Source organism: Moschus berezovskii, chromosome 28, assembly GCF_049115385.1.
Source record: "Moschus berezovskii isolate FMDL1 chromosome 28, NW_MosBer_1.0, whole genome shotgun sequence".
NCBI classification, from domain to species: Eukaryota; Metazoa; Chordata; class Mammalia; order Artiodactyla; family Moschidae; genus Moschus; species Moschus berezovskii.
The window spans coordinates 26,123,074-26,137,339 of record NC_142487.1 but is presented as its reverse complement, the minus strand read 5'-3'; the positions used below and the strand labels follow the sequence as shown (position 1 = coordinate 26,137,339).

The 14,266-nt window shown below is 50.9% G+C and overlaps 1 pseudogene across 1 annotated transcript in view; it reads right to left on the bottom strand.

The window, feature by feature from the left end:
* Positions 1-561: 561 nt before the first annotated feature.
* LOC129549639 (tripartite motif-containing protein 64-like) overlaps positions 562-14,266 on the bottom strand; it is a 28,233-nt pseudogene continuing 14,528 nt past the window's right edge. The window contains exons 5-7 of the transcript XR_016036696.1: positions 8,241-8,292; positions 6,132-7,143; positions 562-2,342 (exon numbers count right to left, since the gene is read on the bottom strand). The product of XR_016036696.1 is annotated as a tripartite motif-containing protein 64-like (transcript). The remainder of the gene's footprint in view (positions 2,343-6,131; positions 7,144-8,240; positions 8,293-14,266) is intronic.

Here is a 14,266-nt window from a genome sequence, read left to right as displayed (position 1 = left end):
TCCTGCTGCACCAGCCCCAGGCACTTTACCTCCTGATTTTTAACTAAAGGAGAGAGGAAAAAAAATCTTCATCTTTGTCTAAAGGACTTCTTGATACATCCTTTTATATACGATGTTCCTCTTAAAAAATAAAGCTCTAAAAGTCATTCAAAACAGAACATCTTGTTTAACAGCAGCAGGGGTGCTCAGTTCTGGCTGTGCATTATTGTCACCTGACGTGCTTTAAAAATGTCAGCGCCTGGGTCTCCCTCAGAGATCCTTAGGTAAATCGGTCTGGGGCAGAGCCTTAGGCAATAGGATTTTTAAAGCTCTCAGGGTGATTATGATGTGCAGCCGCGGGTCCCCAAACTCTGCTGTTCTAGTTTCCAAGACAAGAATAATTGGTTAATTGATTCCTTCTGCTGCTCTCATTAAACACTAATGGGCACCGTGGTGGACCATGCCGGCAGCCCAGAGGTTTATCAGCATCACCTGCAGGGCTGATTAAAGCACAGGTTGCTGGCCCCACCCCCAGGGCTTTGGCCTCACTGGGTGTGGGGTGGGCCGGAGAATTTGCATTTCTAACAAGCTCGGAGGATGTCGATGTGGTAGTGAGGGGCCAGAGTGACGGAACCTGGTATCTTTCTGTTCTTCGTCCCCAGGCCCTTCCTCTGTGTGCTCTTCCTGCTCTGCCACCCCTCTGGGCCCCCGACGCTCTGGTTTGCTCTACTCTTGTGCCCTCCTTGGAAAGCAGAACATTAGCTTGCTCCCTCAGAAAGGACTTTTAGGCAGTACCACCCTAGAAGCTTAGGCCAAGACCCTTCCCTCCTCTGTCTGAAAAAACCTTCACTGTCTTCCAAGTTTCCGCTCAGAGGTCACCTCCTCCAGGAAGCCTTCCTTTCAGCCCCCACGTCTGTGCTGCCAGAGGCCTTGGTCCCTCTGTCTTTTTGCACTTGAGTGCAGTTGCTTGTTGAACCCTTTTCTCCTAAGACAGAAATACGCTTTCTGTCTCCATGCCTGGGATTCAGCTGAAGCTCCAGTACTTTGGCCACCTGATGCAACGAGCTGACTCACTGGAAAAGACTCTGATGCTGGGAAAGATGGAGGGCAGGAGGAGAAGGAGACAACAGAGGATGAGATGGTTGGATGGCATCACCGACTCAATGGACATGAGTTTGAGCAAACTCTGGGAGTTGGTGATCGACAGGGAGGCCTGGCATGCTGCAGTCCATGGGGTTGCAAAGAGTTGGATGTGACTGAGTTGACTTAACACCTGCCTTGGCCTCTGTCTTCCTCATCCTCCAAACACACTTGCTTTGGGGACTGCTGCTGTTATTTCACTCGACCCAAGTTGTCTTGCTGGCACCCCAAGCCTCCTGCCCTTTCTACCTCTTGTTCTGAAATTCCCGGTCACAGAGTCATTCCTTAGAACAGTGGTGCTCACCTGGGGGTGATTTTGCCCCCATCAGGGGCTTTGTCCCCCTCTGGAGATATTCCTGGTGGTCACAACTGGGAGGTACTACCGACCTCTCCTGGGTCCAAGTGAGGGATGCGGCTCAGTCCTACGGCCTTCGGACAGTTACCAACGACAGAGAGTCCTCTGGCCCCAAATGTCAGCAGTGCCGAGGCTGAGAGACCCTTCCCCTCTAAGGCCTCCCTGATTCTGGAGAGGCCCCTCTGCTCTTTGCCCCGCAGTGCTGGGTGGGTTGGTTAGTGCCGGTCAGTCTATAAGGCAGCAGTTCCTGGGGGTGGGCTGAAGGGGGCTCCAGCACAGCTAGGAATCCTCGAGCTGGTAGACAGTCATCTGCGCTGAGGCCTGAGCTGCACGAGGCAGGCCCTCCCCGGGCTCAGCGGCAGCTGAGCAGAGCTGGCGCCCCCGGCCGCACCTCAGAGAGGGAGGACAGCAGCCGTCTCTGTAGGAGAGCTGCAGGAAGGAGAACCCTCACAGAGCCGAGGAACTGGCAGAGGTGGTCTCAGGAAGGGCCGTGCCTGGGCGCCCTCGGAGAACCTCCCTCTCGGGAACCGAAGCCTCTGCCCCCATCACTGCGAGGCCTCAGCTCAGTGGCTCTGGGCAATGGGCGGGAACCCTGGCAGGAAATGGATCCTGGACGGGGCGTGCTCACCAAGAAGCGCCCGGAAGCCGTTCTGCTGGATCCTGCTGGCAGCTATTTTCAGACGAGTTTCTCTGACCCACGACGCGCTGTGTGGGGCTCAGAGCAGTGCTCTTCACTGCCCAGAAGAAATCAGCCTCTGTGGGGCCTCAGAGGAGGCTGTGGTTTGTCTCTAAGATTTCAGAATGTAGTGTAGAAGGTAGGATCCTTCCAGAGATGCAAAGAGAACGTCCCACTGGAACCAGCTGAGCCCTAAGAACACATGCGTCTATCATAAGATACTGGAGAGCAGAAGACTCCCTGCAGGAGGGCCTGAAACACGGACTAGAGGCCTTGGTGTATGCTTAGGCGAATGACTATTGCTTCAAATCAGAGCTCCTTAGCCCTCAGAGCGTCAAGGACCCTCGTGACGGTTGGATGACAGCTCTGGACCCTCACCCTAGGAAAGTGTAACTATGCATAAAAGGTCATTGTCAGCTTCGAGGGGTTGGAGGATCACCCTGGTTGCATCCCTGGACTCAGGATTTAATGCATCCATCTCTAGGACCAGAGAAATGCCAGCATCTCAGACTGGCATCTGGCATGAGATAGCCACAGAGCAGATGTTCAGATGATTAAGGACAAGGTGTTTGGCAGGAAAAGAGGCTAGTGGATGAGAGAGACAGGCAGCCTCATAATTGTAACAGTATGGATATTGGCCAAAATGAAGTATTGATGGGCAATTATATGGTCCAGTGAGTGGGGACAGGTCCCTGAAGCCAGGCATGCAGTTCTTGGCTTTACCAATCATTTATGTAGCCAACAGATATTTATCCCAAACCCACTGTGTGAGCTGAGGATACAGCAAGGTTCCTGTCCTTGTGTGCCTGACCTTCCGGGCTGGACACGGAAAGTAAACAAGTCATGTCAGGTGGTGAAGAGTCTTACAACGAGGGGAAGGCGTCAGATCCAAGAATAGGGTGAAGGAGTGAAGAGTGCACGTGTCTGGGAGGAAGGTTCTGGACAGGAAGCAGCGGGTGCGGAGGTCCTGGGGCAGAAGCACACTTGGCACGTTTGCGCATCAGCAAGCTGGCGGGTGTGCCATGGAGTGAGCAAGAGGAAGAGCCGGAGATGAGGGCTGTCTGCGAGGGAGGTGTGGGATCCCTGGGCTTTGTTCTCCGTGGGCTGAGAAGCCATTAAAGGGTCGTGAGCAGGGAAGTGACACGATCTCATTTGGCTTTTTACAATGAATTGAGAGCCAGTGGAGAAAGTGAATGGGCATGGTCAACACTCGTGATAATAACAGTCGTATTCTCTTGCTCTATCAGATAAGTTATTCACTCTTCCTCGATCTTGACGTGGGGTCAGCAGACTTTTTCTGTAAATGGTCAGATAGTAAATATTTTAGGCTTCATGGACCATATGGCCTCTGCCGTCTCTACTCCACTCTGCCTTTGGAGCTTGAAAACAGCCATCGACAGTAGGTAAATGAATGACCCTGGCCATGTTCTAGGGGACGAGCAATCCCAGCCTGCCCAGGACAGGGGTTTTCCAGAATCTAAGAGTTGCCTCTTTCTTAGCTCAACTGAGATAGTGTGGGCAAGTGCGGATGGTTGGTGAATTCCAAGAAACTTTTGTGAATGCTGAAATTTGCATTCCGTGTATATTTTACATATCATGAAATACGATTCTTTTGATCTTTTCCCTAATACTTAAAAAAAACATAAAAACCATGCTTCGCTCACACAGAAACAGTCTGCGTTTGACCCACAGGTTGTAGGCTGTCAACCCCTGGCCTTGAGGACCCATCGGTGACAGGCACGACCACGGACACCTGCCCTTCTCTTGCGTTTCCCCTCCATCGGGCTGCCAGGGAGCGCAGCCCCTGCCTGCCTCTCTGGCCCCATCCCCTGCAGGCCACCATGTTCCTGCCACACGAGCTGGCTTCAGGGTCTTTGCCCGTTCCAGACTCCATTCCACTTGAAGACGTGACATGTGCTATCCCCTTTTCCTAAGAATTCTTCCCCTACCTTTTCATCTGGAGAAGGAATAGCTCCTGCTCAGAGTGAGAGTTACATATTACTCTCTGCTTTGGACTTTCTCATAGACACGCTGTTTGTTTTTTCTTCCCCAAGGTTGACCAGCAGCCTGTGTCTCGGCCTGGAGTGAAAGACGCTCCAGTGGCAATACAACCAGTTCTCTGGTTCAGGAATCCAAACTGAGACACAGGGAAGGCAAAGTCACTTGGTAGCATGAGAAGAAATTGAAAAGACACCCCATGGAGGTAGGCAAGCAGCAGCTGTGAAGCAGAAGGGCCATGCGACCCCAGAACTAGCAGAACATAGGAGTAAGCAGTAGTTATAGTTGAGCAGAAGCTATAGGTGACGATGGAGCAAGAAAAGGCAGCAGGAAGAGTGCCCGTTACGATGGCTGAGGCTTGACTTATATCTGCCGTCTGCGGGGTGACCAGACACTCCAGTCTCTGGGATACTCTTCAATCCTGACTATCATCTCCACTTTCTGCAAGGCCTTGCCTTATGACTGTTTGGGGGCTTCTGTGTGATTCCTGTCCTCCGACTGCCATGTAGCCCCTTCCAAAAAAGTTCTCCCCAGCTCAGGGCCTTACACATAGTGGGTATGTGTGTAATATGAAATTTGTAAGAATCTCATCACTTGAGATGATCTAAGAAAAAACTGCTTCCTGCAATCAAAACTTCCTACCACACCACTTACATTCAGAGGTCATGATTTGTATCCACTTTCTTGGGGATGAATACAGGGCTCTTTCCACGTCTTCCACAGTTCAGCACGTCACTCGCTGTAATTGCTGAGCAAAGGATCCTATGTGGAAGAGCCCGAGCTCATGGAGAGACATGGGCGTGTGTGTGCTGTCCCTCAGTCGCGTCTGACTCTTTGCGACCCCACGGACTGCAGCCCTCTAGGCTCCTTTGCCCTGAGATTTCCCGGCAAGAGTACTGGAGTGAGTTGACATTTCTTTCTCCAGGGGATTTCCCGACCCAGGGATCGTTCCTGGTCTCTTGCATCTTAGCAGGCAGATTCTTTACCACTGAGCCACCTGATGCGCCCAGAAAAAATCTCGGGTACAGGTTGGTAGGGCGCTGGGAGGGGGACCCTAAATACAGCAGCTTCCCATCCAAAGGGTGAGAATCTCTCACTTCTTTGTATCCCGCAGCTATTGACAGCCAAGTGGGAGACAGAACATGCTGTCCGGAAGATAGGCAGCCTTAAGCAGGGAGAAGGACTTTAATTGGCTCTAACTGGGCAAAATGTGCCAGGAAAGTAAAAAGACTGGTTCTCCAGGTGGAACAAGATTAGTTCTCGTCTGGCATGTTTAATGGGTCAGCAGACACTCAATAGAACAAGCTCTTCCCCTCTCTGCCACAAGCCTTTGAAAACTCATTTTATCAAAATAAAAGCTAGATTCTGCTGTCAGCTGCTGCTGCTAAGTTGCTTCAGTCGTGTCGGACTCTATGCGACCCCATAGACGGCAGACCACCAGGCTCCCCCGTCCCTGGGATTCTCCAGGCAAGAACACTGGAGTGGGTTGCCATTGCTTTCTCCAATGCATGTAAGGAAGAGTGAAAGTGAAGTTGCTCAGTCATGTCCGACTCTTCGCGACCCCATGGCCTGCAGCCTACCAGGCTCCTCAGTCCATGGGATTTTCCAAGCAAGAGTACTGGAGTGGGCTGCCATTGCCTTCTCCTGTACAATCACTATGTTACATTAAATAATAATGTGCTTGGACACAGTCGGGTATCCTGTGGCCTCACATGAACTGAAGGGCAGCAATATCCCCAGAGAAGAAGCTCGAATAAATGGTCCGAGAAATGGACAATTCATGAAGATTTAAGACAAATGAAAGGTATCAGAGGGGAGGAGAAGGGAGAAGGAAGGAAACTATATTTGAGGGAACTTCTGAAAACATCATAGAAGCTCACAGTTCCATTGTCAAAGTCCAGAAACACTGCAGTCCTACCCAGAGGCCTTTTCACAAACTGAAGGAGGGCGGGAGGTGGTGGGCAGAATATCCTGACCCCTCACCTTTGTGGAAAGAATGCTCCTTCAGCACGAGTACTGACACTGCTGACACTTGTGACGGTGCTTTTACACCCCAGAGCCCAGCTGCAGGACTGCCACGGCCAGCTCCCGGTGACGCCTCGACTAAGGCCCGAGCTCCCAGGCCTTGGCACATGCCCCCCCACCCCCAGGGCTGTCTGGGCGCGCCAGGACGGTCATCCTCAGACATCACACTTGCAGCATCGAGAATCGCGTGGTGAACGGTCGTTGTCTGACTCACAGCATTACTCACGCTGAAGTTGTTCAGCATGTGTAGGAATTCAGAGACAGGCCAGGAAGGGAGCTCTGGGTTCACAGGCTGAGGCTTCTGCCTCTGTGCCAAGTCAGGTGTTTGCAGCCCATTTTCCAAGCCCTGGAGCAGCTCCGTGTCCGGCTTGCGGCACGTCCCAGTCCGCTCTCTGTACGCTTCTTTCAGACTTTCTCTCTCGAGTCCTCTGAACACACTCTCCTTGAGTCACAGACAGATGTCCTTGGCTTCTTTCTTCAGGGCCTCCAGACGCAGCTGCTCCTCCTCCTGGAGCAAAATGTGTGTCCTCTGGTATTCAGCTGTAATCGTGAGCTTCCTTAAGGCCACATATTCCTTAAATGACTGAATTTTTTCAGCTTCCTGGTTCAGAATGATTTGCATTTCTTCTCTCATTTTCCGTAAAGAGCCTATTCTGTCCAGAAGTTTCTCCCGGGGAGTCCTCAGCAGCCATGTGTATCAGCCTGTGGCCACGAGCTGCATGCTCGGGGCGTTCAGAGCAGGGCCCACAGAGCAAGGTCTGGTCAGCCTCACAGAAGAGGACTTTGGCTTCCTGGGGTGTCACACAGATCTGCTCCTCAGAGCTGGGGTCGTGGTCAGCTCTGGCCTGCCAGCAAAGGCTCAGACAGGGACGGCAGAAGTTGTGCCCACAGTTTATGGAGACGGGGTCCAGGAAGTAGTTCATGCAGATGGAGCAGGTGACCCCTTTTGAGGCAGCTCCTAATGAATTAATTTGGAATATTCAGGTAATGAAATCCTTGCCAACCAGAGGTTGTGATGGGCAGGGACAAGTCCTGCCTGTAGGGGGCAGTATTGCAAGGAGAGCACGGTCCCAGGCTCAGGGCACTGGGAACAGGGGGACGCTCTCCTGAGCGCTTAGTTGGAGGTCTTAGCACTGGCGTTCCAGAAAGAAAGGAAAAGTCCCAGTTGAATGAGATTTTAAAGGAATTTTACCTACCTCCTTGGAGAAATTTAAAATTCTACACATACACTACAAATACACATATACAAGCACGCACGTGTGTGCACACAGACACACACAGCCCTGCCAAATAGTAAAACGTGTTTCTCTCACTTAAAAGGTGATCTTTTTTCTGAGGCTGTTTGGCTATACTTTTGAGAGGGGAGCGCCCCACCAGATAAATCCCAGGTTCGTAGTTCCAGTGCTTTCTGGGGAATTGCCAGGAAACATTTTGGAGACAAAAGGGTAACCCAACCTCTGTCGAGCTGAAAATGTCTACACTTCACTCGTCAAGGTCACGACTGACTTTCTCTTTAATTGGGTGGCTGCCTGAAGCCCCCAAGTGCTGTCTGACCCTTATTCATGCCTTTCTCTCACGCTACAGATGGAGAGTCTTCCTGCCCGCCCCACTGGTATCCCTTCTCTTTCCTTTGCAGAATCTGCATTTCAGCTCTGCTCTCATTTATCTGCATCCTCACTAGACTGCATAGTCTATACACCGTATTCTGGGAGACTACCTCAGCTCTGCATTCTCAGTGACCAGGTTGGCACCTGACATGTAGTAGGAAAACACGGTTGATGTTGGCTGAATGAGTGTCTTCATCTTGGAATCCCATTCAGAGTGTTTAAATATTCTAACTATATGATAAATATGCATCACAAACCGTTTTTTTTCCAGAACACATAGTGACCTGCTTTCTAAATTAGGCTATCTTATGAGCGGACCCTTGGGAATGAATTTCAGTAGCCATCCACACTTGGTGAACTTCTCTGAGGTTTGCAACCCTCCTTTTCCTTCAGAAAGCTGGAAGGAAACTTGAACATTCAAGGGACGAAAGTGGATGCCCCCACTGGTCTTCCTCCTCACAGGCCCTAGGGGCGCCCGCCATGACTTTGCCCCCAACGGCGTCCTTGAGCCCCTGCCAAAGGAGGGGGAATGGACAGGCAGATGGGCATCTGACTGCTGGCCTCAGAGCTGGCTCTTCACGACAGGGAAAGGGGCAGGGGTGTTGTGACAGGGACCCAGGCTGCATTGTGAAAGAACCAACTCACAGCTCCCCGAGCTCCTGTGAGGACTGTTCTTCATGCACGTATCTGAAGAGCGCTCGAATCCAGCCCCCAGCTCCTCCTCAGGCCCCTCAGCAGATCCCGAGTTGCCCCTGAAGCTGGCGAGGGGAGAAGTAAAAGCAGCCAGATCTTTCCCTCACAGCCCTGCCACTCAACCTGACAAATCGCCCTGGACCTACAACCTGTTGGCAAGCAGCCTCATCAAAATACATGAGTGATTATTTTCCCAATAGTAACTAAAAAAAAAAAAAAGTATAACCTCAAACATTCAGGGATTCTCCATCTGAAAAGACATGGAGGGCATAACTAAAGTCTGTGGTGCCCTGTCCGAGGCTCCGTGATGGTATCTGGTACCCCGAGGCCTCCGTGTCTTCATCTGGGTGACGACCCAGCAACTCCACAGAGAGCAACTGGGGAAAGGGACGGGGCCTTTTTCCCTGTGTCCCCAAAGCCGGGACAATACCAGACACACAGTCACCACCCAAGCCTGGTCTGTCCAGGGCATGGGAAGGATGCGGAGAAAGCACGTCATCACAGGCTGTCCTCCGAAGTCTAGGATACCAAACCGGGGGGGTTCCTCCTTGAAGCCGGAGGAAGACAGTTCTCAGGTGAACAGAAGGGTGGGGGCTTGACACGCCGTCTTATGACGGGTCAGCAAGTGCCGCTCGACTCCTGTTCATGCCCAGACTTGGCCGGTGACACTCAACAGACCGCCACGGGGAGGAAGCGGCCAGGCCAGCGTCCACATGGGATGACGGCCTGAGCCTATTGCTTAACCTTCTGGGTTTCCATTTCCCCATGGAAACAAAGAGCAAACGGGTTTCTAGTTCTAACAATAGACTGTCTGCTGATTCAAAGAAGTAACCAAGCAGAAAATGTAGATTTAAGAAGCGTTGAGAAAGAAAGGGTAGAATAGCCATATGGTAATGTTATGCCACCTCACAGGCCCTCCTTGGGGCTGGATGGAACACTGGGCGGGCCCTCAGTGGCAACAGGCACGTTCCAGGTACCCACTGTTCTAAGGTGAAAGGATTCGCAAAGTACAGGCCTAGCTCCTGGGGGAAGAAAACATCTTAACGTGGCTGCCTGGGCCCTCTGCCCACATGGGATTTTAACAGCACTTCCAAGTGAACCCTTTCATCTTGCAAATGACATTCGGATTCAGTAAGCGTCCCTGGGATGCTTTTTGCAGACAGCTAGCAGTAATCATCCCAGTGGGAGCTGCAGAGATGCAAGCGGGGCTGGCGAAGGAGGCTGTGATTAGAGATGTGGGTGTCAGGATGGAGGAGACGCGGGTTCCCTACGTGTGCTCCTCACAGACCTGCAGGAAGAACGTGTTCCCCAGCCCTGAATGCAGTGCAAACTCAGGCAGGAATTGCAATGAGCTGTTATGTGAGCCAACCTGGTGGAAAGGTCACAGGCTGTCCTTTTTATGGACTCCCTGTTTAATTCCATCTGAGCAAAGTCTCCAACTTCCCAGGTGGTCCTAGTGGTAAAGAACCCACCTGCCAATGCCCATAAGAGACACGGGTTCCATCCCTGGACGGGGAAGATCCCCTGGAGGAGGAAATGACAATCCACTCCAGCATTCTTGCCTGGAGGATCCCATGGACAGAGGAGCTTTCTACAGTCCGTAGGGTTGCCTAGAGTCAGATACAACTGAAGTGACAGAGCACGCACAAGCAAAACCTCGGGGTGAGTGCAAGTGAGGAGGAACGCATGAGGCCGTCCTGGAATCGTTGCTGAGCCTGTGAACGCACTCTGGGGCTGGCAGTGCCTTGTGGTTGGCTGGATCCCTAGGTTTGCTGATCTGTGTCTGAAGAGTTTGGCCACCTGCTTCCCGATCCCAAACTACTGCTTAGATGTTCCTTCTCTACCCTTATCTTTGACTTCCCGGTTTCAGGGTTTTGTGGTATTTGGCTTTCCCTGCATCTGGAGAACTCACAGGGAGAGATCGTCCTATGACTTACCCCTCTCCTATCCTAGGAGCTTCCCACAGATCCCTGAGAAAGCAGGTGTGGGCCGAGAATACGGATCCAGTACCGGGATGTTAACCCAGCTTCCACGCGGCCTCAGTGGTGAAGCGCGAGGCTTTGTGGAATAACCGGGTCAAGGAGGGATAATAGCTGAGGGACAGAACCTTAGGGTCAGGAGACCCGTGTGAGCTGCACTCGCGAGGCCAGGCCATTCCAGAACCATGCCCGGTCTCCGTGGATACCGATTCTCTGTGGATTCCAATCCTGGCATCTTAGGTTCTGCATTGTCTGCTCAAGTGAAATACTGTGCTTCGTGTGAAGTCGCGCTGTCTATCAACTCTCCTTCAAGTAGCATGCTCTCCAGAAAAACACAGAAAGGAAGTATCAGTGTGTGAATTATTTCAGGGGGGTCCAGTTCTCCTCTTGAGGGTGGACAATGTCAGGAGGGAGGAAGTGGGAGGGGAAGGAGCTGAGGGGTCAGACAGGAAAGGCCCCTGCTCTTCTCCGGATGGAAGCCCCTCAGGACCTGTGCCGTGTACATAGGCATGTGGACTGGACTCACATGGTCCTTTCCAGCAGGGAACTTGGAACTCTCGTGCAAAGTTTTGTTCATCTGATTCCCCCCCAAAACGTAACTGGAACACTTAGAATAGTCTCAGACAGATCGTGAGCCAGTGAACACCCATTAATTTAAAAGCCTCCCCAGTGCCTAGGGCAGTGCCTGGCACAAGGTGCCTGGCACTCAGTACATGTTTACTTGATAAATGAGGGGTAAGTAAATAAATCAGAACTGGCCTCTGATGGTCACTCCAGCCCCTTTCAGCTTGATTCAACCTGGTGGTGATGGCTCAGTTGCTAAGTCATGTCTGACTCTTGCGACCCCATGGACTGTAGCCCACCAGACTCTTCTGTTTGTGGGATTTCCCAGGGCCTGGCACTGGAGCAGGTTTGCCATTTCCTTCTCCAGGGGTTCTTCCTAACTCAGGGATCAAACCCACATTTCCTATATTGCAGACAGATTCTTTACCACTGAGTCACTAGGGAAGCCCCTGATTAAACATATATGTGTTCATTTAGCCAGGTCACAGGAGAGAAGTTTTAGCCCAGCATGGACAGAACCTACCTCTTAGTTTGAACGCTTCTCAGAGAAGGAACGTGTTTCAAACCAGGCCTGGTTGGTCCAAGTGTCCCCAGGTGCTGCCCTGGGTTTAAAATGCTCAGATTAGCTGCGACAGCCCACATGCATTCATGTCATTTCCTGATGGAGACTCATCGAAACATAAGGAAGAAGGATCTAGCACACAAGGTCAGTGTCAGCCTGGCGACTGATCAAAGTCAGGAGGAATCACACACGTTCTAGAATTTCTGAAAGCTCATTTAGGCCATGCACAAGTTTATTGGAAAGTTGTCTTCATGATGGCAAGTAGAAGATCCACATACCTTCATTTTTTACCTATAAGCATGTGGTTTACAAACCCTAGACTTAAACCAGCATTAGTTTTCTGCATCTACCATTTTCCTCTCCATTTCAGCTCAGTAAGCATGGGTTGAACAATTACCACGAGACTAACCTGGTGCTTGGGTGCTCTGGGGGACGCTGCAATCATTTTATTGACTTGGGAAAACACAAAATCCATTAATTTAAAACAACAGCATGAGAAGAGAGGCAACATTCACATGACATACTCGTTATGAGCACAAAGGACCAGAATTTCCTCAGTAACGACACAGGAATGGGAACGCTGCTATTCAGATGAACTTTCCTGCCCATACCAAGCAGATGTCAACACCTTCAGGGAGCGGAAGGATTGCCTAACAGTAGCTATTTAGTGTGATAATGGCGTTTGATAGTTTGGACACAAACACCATTGTCACACTCCACAGCTCTGCTAAGGGAAATCGGTAGCGTGGAAGTGTCAAGTTCACCTGCACCTTCCACTAGAGTCTCTGAGCATCATCAGAGAATCTCGTCAGTTTCACGGAGAGACCTGAACAAAGAAAAAAGAGGGATAACAGATCGGGAGCATCTTGAGCAATGGAGAGAAATAAAGACGTTGGACTTGTGTGTTCTGGAACAGACACGCTAATAAAGGGATCTGTTGCCTGTGATCTGTGACCCCCCACAACAGGAAGGAAGACTTCCTGCGGAAATGGATGAGAAATCTGTTGGCATGAATTTTCTGAAAGGGCAAAGAGAGAGAAAGAATCCCGAGTGGGAACTGATTTTAGAAAACAAATACTTAGTGGAAGACAACATCATAAACGGTAATAACACGACTGGAGTAATGGATCCTCCCTCTCTTCCTCACCACCTACCCCAGTCCATCGTCAGTAACTGGGGTCAACCTTGCAGTCTGAGAACAGTTACGTTGCATGGGGCCCTAGCGTTTAGACAAGCTGTGATCCACTCTTGGTATGGCTGTTGGGTACAGAGGCGTTCACAGGGGCTCAGATGTCGAATCTCACTCACCGCCGTGGTTTCCCATCGCAGTAGCGAGTGGGAGATGGGGGCGGGGGGAAGAGGAGGAACATGGAAAGAGAACGATTCCATTGTTGTTAATGATTCTCCTCTTCTCGCCGAAGGGAGCCTTCTGTGAATAAATCCCTCCTGGTTTACTTGATTTCCTGTTAAAAATGGTTTCTGACGAATATACGAACTCCTGCCCACAATGGAGCATGAGGGGAAATAAAGCATTTTATCTAATCCTTTCTTTTCCCCCAAATGGAGCCCAGTTTACTCTTTCCCCCAGCATAACTGAGTTGTTAACCAGAGCCTTGCTTTGGGCGTAAAATCAACCCATTGTTAATAACTGGAAAATGAACCCTTTTGCATTTTTTTTTTCTCAGTAAAAATGCCCCTTATTCACAGGCAGGCCATGCAACAGCCCTCTTCAGCCTGGGCTGTGTGGTTGTGAGCACACCGCGAAAGTCACTCAGCTTCCACGGGGTCAGAATGTTGAGCCCTGCCTCTGTTTTCCTTCTAGTTTTATCAAAATGTAAAACACATTCATTTTAGGTGTGCGACATCAGCATGGTTTCTTTTTTTTTTCTTTTCGTTTTGTACTGTGTTCATGTGGTCGTCTTTCCATTAAGAACTGACCTCCTTTGGTTCCTGTCTGAGACCCCGGATCACCTTTACAGGGTGCAGGGCGTCAGCAGAGTCCCACTCAGCCCATGTGAGGTCTGCTCTCCTCAGGGGGAATTCTTCCCCTGGGCACTGCTCCCAGGACTCCCACTGCAGACCTGCTCTAGAGTTCCAGCTGACCCAGATCGCTACCGCAAAGCCCTGGGACGCTGGGTGCGGCTGCTCACGTGATTAACCATCTCTGGTTTTTTCCCCTCTCCTGATGACTCAGCCAGGTTCATCTGCTTTGTCTTTGCCTGAGGGACATAGAACAGAAACCCCTCTTCCTGGTCACTCCAGGGATGCACTGATCATGCTGAGAGGCTGCAGAAATCCTAGCTCGGTTGGAAAGAATCATTCACTAGTGACAAAGGTCCTGTTAGGACACGCCGGGAGGGTTTTCTACCAGACAGACTCCTGAGGCCATTTCACTTCTCAGAGCCTCCCAGCAAGGTCTGACCTCACTCCATGTCTCCGGGTGAGCCCCGTGTGCTTCAGCCTTTCATTAACCTGCAAAAGACAGAGGTAGAAGCGGAAACAGGGAAGAGAAGAGCGGAGGCAGTGAATGTGTTAATGGTACCGCCTCCTCTAAGTAAACCTCGATTTCTTTGGTCCAGGAAATCCATGGCCACGAAAAAGTCTTCACATTTGTAGAAAAGATTTTCTTTTCTACCCGTTTGTAGAAAGGTTTACCTATCAGGCTGTCCACAGGGGCACTGTTTATAA